Source organism: Hyalella azteca, unplaced genomic scaffold, assembly GCF_000764305.2.
Source record: "Hyalella azteca isolate HAZT.00-mixed unplaced genomic scaffold, Hazt_2.0.2 contig9700, whole genome shotgun sequence".
NCBI classification, from domain to species: domain Eukaryota; kingdom Metazoa; phylum Arthropoda; class Malacostraca; order Amphipoda; family Hyalellidae; genus Hyalella; species Hyalella azteca.
This window is the reverse complement of record NW_025939762.1, coordinates 27,714-36,366: the sequence shown is the minus strand read 5'-3', so window position 1 is coordinate 36,366 and position 8,653 is coordinate 27,714. Positions and strand designations below refer to the sequence as shown.

Sequence of the window (8,653 nt, the reverse complement as noted above, 5' to 3'; positions counted from 1 at the left end):
ATAAGGACACAGCGAGACATATGGAAACATAGCGAGACATAAGGAGACATTGCGAGACATAAGGAGACATAGCAATCTCAGTGGAGCGGAATGGTTCCCCCACACTCGAGACAAGCCGCGCTTGCGAAGGGGCCCACCCTGAATGTGAAGAACCCAAGGTGCCTACAAAAGCACGAACGGTGCTGATCCAGCTCGGAGTGGTAGGGGCGCGGGAGTATTGCGGGCCAGGATTCTGGGGAGGTGATGGGGTCGACCCTGGGGAGTTGAGGCGGTCAGGACTCTGGGGAGTTGAGGCGGCAGGACCCTAGGGAGATGAGGCAGTGCGGAACCTGGAGAGGTGAGACGGCCTGGATCCTGTTGTTCGCGGTGGTCCCCGCGGTGTTGGAGGCGATGGTCCTGCTAAGGGTCCGTAAAGGCCCCACATAGGAGCCTGCTGGCAGGCAGCCACCTACCAATCCTTTGGCAAAGAAATGACCAAAGCGGGAGAGCAGGGCTACCTTCACGAGTCTACACTGGAGGGGCAGAGACAATCGGGGAAAGAATGAGCGTGGGTTTGGAGGGCGCGTGCCAGGAACTCAGCGGAATCTTCGCCGTGGGGTTACCCAGGCTGCGTGCCACATTGCTTCTGTAGGTTCCGCCGCAGTCGGGCCAAACAGCAGACATTCCCAGTCGACACCTCACCTCGTGGTCACTTTTGGATGCACTCCAGTGGATGGAGAATATTGGCTCGTAGAGTACCTGCGAAAAATTTTCAAGTTAGTTCAAAATAATTGCATTCATAAAAACTAATGGAGCCTCCACCTGGAAAAAGGACAACAATGAATTTCAAATCAATGAATGGAGGACCTGAGGCCTTAGTATGACCAATGTATCATAAACTGTAGATTGGATGAGCACATTTGTGAGAGCTATTGCCTCAATTAGCAGTGAAATCAGCGCCTCGATTCGTTTTATCAATATTTGAACTCATTAAATGATTATACCCAAATGATTAAAGTTTTAAATGCCTGAAATTTACTTTAAAGATACATTAAAATACGTTAATGAAGCAGAAACTGCCGATCCTCAATATACAGAGGGAATTACAAACTTCTTCAGATATCACAGCTGCGCTGTCTGCATTCAGGTTTTCGTCGTCTGTGGTGTAGTGGGAAGCGAGAAGAGTCACCAGTCCGTCCACGAGGCTCGACACCTCGCATTTGCTGATGGTACGACAGCGCTGCTCTGCGTGCACTAATGACGGTCCTGAAGAGGCAAAATATGGAATTAATACAATCACCATCTGTTTTAATCATTAAAGCAAAATATTATCCAAATATTGACGCAGAACCAAGTCGACAGTTTACTAGCATATTTTTTTCTCAGAGCTCAACTGATTTTCAGTGAATAGAGTCGATAAATTAATGACATTTTTGACAATGTGCAGAAAATAAACCAAGAAAAATTCTTCAAACTTTAAATTAAAATTGAGACAACTCGCCCAAGACAGAAAGAGCATGGGTCATATGGCCTCTTTCATGAAAAGCTCACATGAAGATTCAGCTCCTTCAACTTCACTTTAATGAATCCTGTCACAAGTCAAAGTATGATGGCCATGATGAGGCAGAGAAGTGCAGTAAGTACTGCAATACTTCTTGTAAGGGATCTTCTGTCTCCACTCCCATGGCTGGCTCAGCAGGTGATTCAGCTAGAAAATAATTATTGTCGTGTAAATAATTATGCTAACTAATGCCCCATAGTACAAAATTTGTAATTTAATTGAAAAATTATAAAACTAACTATACTGCTAGATAAGTTTAATTCAGCACGCATTGATAGAAAATACAATCACAATGCAATACACAGAAGCTTTTAAATAAAAGCATATTCTATGGGCAAAGCATTGCATAAAATAATATAACAACTTTAACTGTGCAAGGTAATCAATACTCACTTAATTGTTTAAGAAGACTCTTCCAAACTCTTGGATGGTTTTCAGCACTTAAAACGTCTGGACTTCCAGGCTGAAATGCTGCTGGGTGCTTCTTCATTCGAGCCTTGGTGCATTTATTTTTCATTATTGACCATTTCTTGATGATTTTTTATGTAAAATTTAAAACTTATTTGCCTAGTTGACAAATTTTTAATTAGTTATTTTTGAAATTGAAATAAGGGATAAATGACAGTAACAGCGATGATTCTGTGGCTAGCAATGATAGAATAAAATGATAAGACATAGATTAACAATGCATACGTGTGTTCAAATGCGGGTTTTTATGCAAGAAATGAAATGTCCTCAAATGAGGCATACTTGGGGAAACTGATGAGCTGGGGCTAATTCAGATAAAAAAATGGAGCTGTGTTTCTGATTTGATTGGGAGCACATAAATAATGGGATTAATATTTAATTGTGAAACACCAATATATATACAAAACAAATATTATTACATTCTTTTACAGATATACTTGTGCAGTGAAGAACTAAACAGAATTTTTAGAAACTAACTTAACTTGTTTGATGGATTTTGTTTGCATGAATTTCATTTCCCAAAAACTTCAACAATTATAAAATAATTTGTATCTTATCCTCACAATTATTCCATAGCCAATTTTTAGATATTTATACTCTACTATTTTAAATACTGGAATCATATTTTAGGTCAACATGTTGGATGCTCTTAAACAAACTGAATCCACCTTTCCATTTTGTGCAGCATTCCTCATTTTTACCATATCAGTTGTATCATGCTAAAATTGCTATTATTATTAACAATGAAGATTTATTTGGGAATAATAATTTATATAAATTAAATATCATCTCCCACTTGTTTGGAGCTTTGAGTTTTGACGTCAGCTACTTCAGTCAAATATAGAAGTGTTGAATGTGCCTCTTCATTAATAATACAAATTAATTTTTTAATAATCAACTAATCTTTTAATAAAGCAATAAGTTATTTAGTCACTATATAAGCAATACATTTATCAGTCAAAAAAAAAGCACTGACAGAAAGTAGCTTATGTGACTGAATAAAATATTGCTTTATTTAGTGACTAATTATATATGATATTGCTTTATTAACAGACTAGTTGATTAGTAAATAATAAATTTGTTATTATTAATATGACAATACATTCAACACTTCTAGTTCTATATATGACTGAAAGAGCCTCTCTCCTATGTCTAAGGTAGGGCAGGGGTTCCCAAGTGGAAAATTGGGCTGAAGCCACCTGTGAATTGGACAATAGCGCCTATGAATTTGGCAAATTTTACCCATCCCTATGGCATTTTCCTATTTTCTTTGGTATAAAATAGGAAAACTGGCTTAACTTTTCCAGCAGCTTTTTAAAATCAACCATGAAACAATTGTTTTCATTATCAATTTTTGGAAACTTCTGCCCAATATTCCACATTGGGGTAAGGCTGGCGGGCCAATCCCAATTGATGGTACGTCATAAGTCAAAGCTCTGAACAATTAATATAAAATACTAATGTGAATTATTATTCATAACTGAACCCTTATTGTTGCTAATCTTAGTAATTTTAGCATGTTATTATCATGTTAAGAATAATAGGGTTACATAGTAACAATACTGAATGCTTCACTTAGCCTATTGAAGAGTGGACAAAATTTGTTTCAGGGCAGCCAAGTTGCCCAAATTGTGATATAACATGTGATTTTGATTCCAAGTTCCAACCTGATCACAGGATTTAAACTTTAAAGTAACAAAGCATAAATGTTTAGAAGTTGGTGATGGGCATCACTTGAAATATGGATCTGATCACAATTAGCCCATGCCCTGGGCATGGGCTAATGGTGATCAGATCCATATTTCAAGTTGTGCAACAATATGCTGAAGTTTTGGCATATAAAATTGATGTAAACAAAACATATCAACCAAGTTAGGTTAGTTAGTTCACTGGTTAACTGTAAAAGAGACTAAATCACAGTGGAATTTTAGGGTTGATGACGATGAGCAATCTACATTTCAAGAAGCTGTCTCACTTGTTGAAACAAAAATGTCAGCACAGTCAGCAAGGTTTCAAAAAAAAGCTTCACTTGCAAAAATTACAATGCAATATGATATTCAGACCTGCTCATTTTTGTTACCTCTCAAAAAACTACTTTATGAGCAGAGCAGTGTAAATCGCCAACGACAAATTGTCACAAAACTGAGTAACTGACTGAAGTCACCATTCCGCATTCGCCGGGTCGAACCCCTCCGGGCTCCGGCCCTCCCTACTGCGGTCAAATCGACAAAGCCCTCAATAAAAACTATTAGAATTCCACAGGAGTAGAAGCACTATATCCTGAAAGTATCAAAATTTAATACATAACAGTGTGTTTCTCCTCGACCTCGGTGTAAAGCATCACTATCTGGCTCTAGTCTATAGAAGAGTTCAGCAATCGACTGATGTGGAACGAACCAACGCAACTCAAAGTATTAACACTCAAAGAATAGGAGAACAAACATGAGCAACTCAATTGAATAACATACCATTGAATTGATACCATGTCATTGGTACAAAAATCACAGCCAACAACAAAAATTAGTATAAACCAACAATAATAATTTGAATAAATTTAGCTTATGAGCAATGTCTTCCACTCAAGATGGCGTCTAGATAATAACTCGACCGATGACTGTGGCGCCATCTACCGCTGAAGTCCAACAAACCACGGTAAATAACCTGAATGACCGGATTACGGTTAATGAACTTCGAAAACAAACGTGTACTGCACATTTTTCGCCCGTTTTTTCTAACAGTGCAGTCTTCAGCACCGAGCCGCTGCAAGCGAATTTATGCGTTAAAACAAGGATGCCGAGTGCATTCGTTAGTAACTGCTTTGATTGTTTCCCGTGAATGTGTTTTTTTCCGTTTTAACATCAGGTTTGTTACCAGAGTGGCATCGAAGTGTCGTTATGAATTTGGTTATTTTAGAAGAATTACAATTATTAAAAGACAAATTTCTGATATTGCTTATGAGCATGGCTATGTTTGGAGAGCAACTGCAATTTCGACGGTAATAATTGTTCTATTCTTCTTTACAGGCACTGTAGGCAGAATTTTATAGGCCCGTGCAAACGGAACTTACTAGTGACGTCTCTTGAGATGACAAGTCGGTATCAAATTATATCCTGGTCGTTATGCCCGCATGCGGGCGGAAATGAATGCAAGCGGGTCTTGCCTCGAATAGCATTACCGCAAACAATTTATAATGATAATATTATTATACATTCCATCCCTGGAAATACAGGAATTAGCTAACACATTTAAACGCACCATGTTGAAAAGGCTTATACAAATCAAGTTCATGCATTAAAACTGACCCGTGGAAATCCATTGGGCTGTTATTTGTGAAAGTTTTGGGAAAACATTGAGGACTGATAATTGCGGGGGGAATGTTTGGTACTGGGGCCGTATTATCAAAACTTCGTAAGTACGCAAAATTGACTTACGTGTGGCGTGGGAGCTGATATGATTACGTAACTCTAGCGGTGGTATTATCAAATCATTTGCGCGGAAATCTACGTACAAGAAGCCGTACGTAGCTCTACGAATGCCCGGAGGTGTCGTAAGTGGAGTTATACGTACAAGTTTTGAGTGTGCCGGATCAATATAAAACAATAGATTTACTTGCAAAACGGTTTATTATGATCGAATTCTGAAAATAATTTAACATAGGCATAATATGTGATCGTGGTAAACGGTGCTTTTGGGATAAAAATGTCAATTGCCTTTAGTGCTATAATTTACAAGCAAATGTTGATATTCATATCCAAGAGTTTTATGATCATTCACTTGAATAATATCTTAATGCCTTTTTCATTAAAATAATATTGAGGTTGACAAGCCAACCATTTAGTTCTCTATAAACAAATTTATTTATTTTATATCAGTCGCCACTCCAACTCACTAATTTTTCTAAATTCTTTGTAACCTTCTAAAAAATTCTTCTAATTTTGAATGGGAATAATGCATTTGTTTGCCCCCTATTGCAAGAAATTTCGGTTAATGATCACAACAACAGGTGCATTGCTATTTGGTTAACGTCTCATTCATTTATGAAAATACATCCTAGTTAGGCACAGCAAATCCCGCTGACACCACACATCCTGCTTTCATCCGAGCGCACTGCGAGGAGCAGCTAATCTAAAGCCTCTGATTGGTCAGTTAGTCAGATGGTTTTTATAATACTCTATTTTATAGAATACTTGATAATGGTGTATGTATGAGACTGCATGGTACTGGTGTTAGATGAAAGAATGTTTGACACTGGGTTATGTGATAGAATATTTTGCAGCGATGTATGGGGTGTATGTTTGTTACCTGGATTAGAGAAGATTGTTTGGTGCCGCACAGTGAATTAGGTAGAATGTAGAGGTAGGGTTGTTTAATGCAAAAGGCGAGGTTTGTAGTGAAACGCCCCCTACCTTTCCCCCACTATAAGGGAGAAGGTAGGGGGCATTTTTTAAACACGTTTCAGATTCGGCGGTGTCCGTCCCGAAGGTATCATGTACCAAATACGCGCGCCCTGCACTCGCCCCACGGTTGTCATGGAATATACTGAATTCCAATCAGGCGCTTATTTTGCTTGTACAGCCAGAATGTAAAGCGGACATATAGAGGTGCAAATTTACGTTCAAATCGAGCTTGAGGCGTCCGTAACTCAAAAACTGATCACCACTAATTTTCGATAGGGATTGTTGTACCTTCTACCGTTAATGATATTTTTGCAATATGTCGTTTACTATTGGGCTCTCTGCATGTTGGAAACATAGGAGTCTTTAATGAATTGCAAGTATTGTCACATAAACTTCATAAACGAAATTTATTGAATGATTATGATGTTAAACGTCAACAATTTGTGTTGAAAAATGGAATCACAAAACAAAGTTATTACCGGCAGAATGAATATTATTATACACTTTATAACTGCATTTAAAACGTAATCAGTGCTGTATAATAAATGGATCCATCGTAATGATTATTTATGCATACAATAACTTGAATACATTTTTTCCTAATATCCCCCATGGCATAAAAATATACTGTATTTTGGCCAACTAATTTATGCGTAATCTCCTAATTTGGTTAGCAGATAAAATATAATTATTTTCAATATCCAAGGTGAAGAAATACCAGATAGATTGCACTCACTTAGGATCAATAAAAGTAGATTAATTTTAGAGAAAATTTTCATTAAAATAGAGAGCACAGAATGTAAAACAACTGTTCAAATTGATGAATCAAGTGAAAAAATTGAAACGTATGATCATTGGCTTCAAATTGAAACTTATTTAGATCGTGAGCCTAATGACAGCAAGTTTATTAATCAGAAGCAAAATCAGTTTCCACTACAATCTCAAAGTAGTTTTTAGATCGAAGTACCATCGAAAGAGGATGGCAGTAATTATAATCATATATAGATGACAAAATATAAATAATAACAGACAGTGGGGAGAAGGCTTTTAGCAACCAGCCAAATTGTGTCATTTGCTGCTGAAGAAACTGCAGATATACTCGTACATTCCAAAGCACCAGTTCTGCAGGGGCTTTCTCCTTCTTTACCGTGAGGATCTGGTGTACCGGTAGAAGCATGAGCTCCTGACAGCCAAAGAGCACCAGAAGAGAAGGCATGAGGTAGGATATCAGCAGCAGGTGCACGGGCAGCGGTACTCAGCACAAAAAAAATTGTACAGCAGTACAATTTTTTGTGTTCTAGGAAATATACCGTCTCTCCTATACCGGGTCGTCTCTCCTATAGGAAATATACCGTCTCTAGGAAATATACCGGTTCTTCCTATATACCGTCTGGCACACGCCAGACGGTATGATTGTGTCAGACGAGCGGGAGCGGGTATGTTCCGAAATTCGTAATGTACTAGGGGCGGGAACTCGCACTGCCTGTAACTATTTACCTACATTTTTTGACAACGACCAAGATATTTCTTTCTACTTATAGCCAATGCACTAATTCTCTGCTTACACTCGAATTAAGTTAGCATCGCCACGAAATATGAGGCAATCATCATGTCCAGCCTCAACAAAACATACAGATTTGAATTAACTTATTATACACGGGCCAGGTGACAAATAAAAATCAATGTTTTGTATTTCCTCAACATTTACACTTAACATCAATATTTACATTGTTAATTATGGTTCCGCAGCTGAAAGCTGCCAGGTCAGCGGAGTCAAACAATGCGCGTATATGAACCTCGTTCAAGGAAGGCACTTGGCAAACTGAGTCAAAGCGTTGATTTATGACTCATGTGCCGTTCTGCTGCGGCTACTGCTGCGTGAAGTAAGGCAAGTGCTTCACTATGACCCACTTCTGAGAATGACTCACTTGTGGAGGCGAAAATTTCTCTCAGTCCAAATAATCAAGAAAAAGTTCTCGATGTCGAAATTACTTTCAAACGACTAACTTGTAGAATGTCAGCTTACAATCATTGCGATGAAAATAAGATTAAATTTTATCGCCATAAAGAGAATAAAGTTCGATTTTCAATTGCATATTTCAATCGACAATTAAAATGGACAATTGTTGGACGTTGAATTAGATAAAACGCCTAACTTTGGTACCAAGATCAGGAACTCATAATCATTTTAACACTTCAACTGCTAGAGATAATTCAAAACTTTCATAAGCACTATCTAAGCACTGAG

General features: G+C 38.0%; 1 long non-coding RNA gene across 1 annotated transcript; it reads right to left on the bottom strand.

The window, feature by feature from the left end:
• Positions 1–708: 708 nt before the first annotated feature.
• On the bottom strand, positions 709–1,574 carry LOC125178420. The gene is made up of 3 exons (XR_007156888.1): positions 1,531–1,574; positions 1,091–1,245; positions 709–738 (listed from the first exon to the last, which is right to left on the bottom strand). It is a non-coding gene; the product is annotated as an uncharacterized LOC125178420 (long non-coding RNA).
• Positions 1,575–8,653: the final 7,079 nt, after the last annotated feature.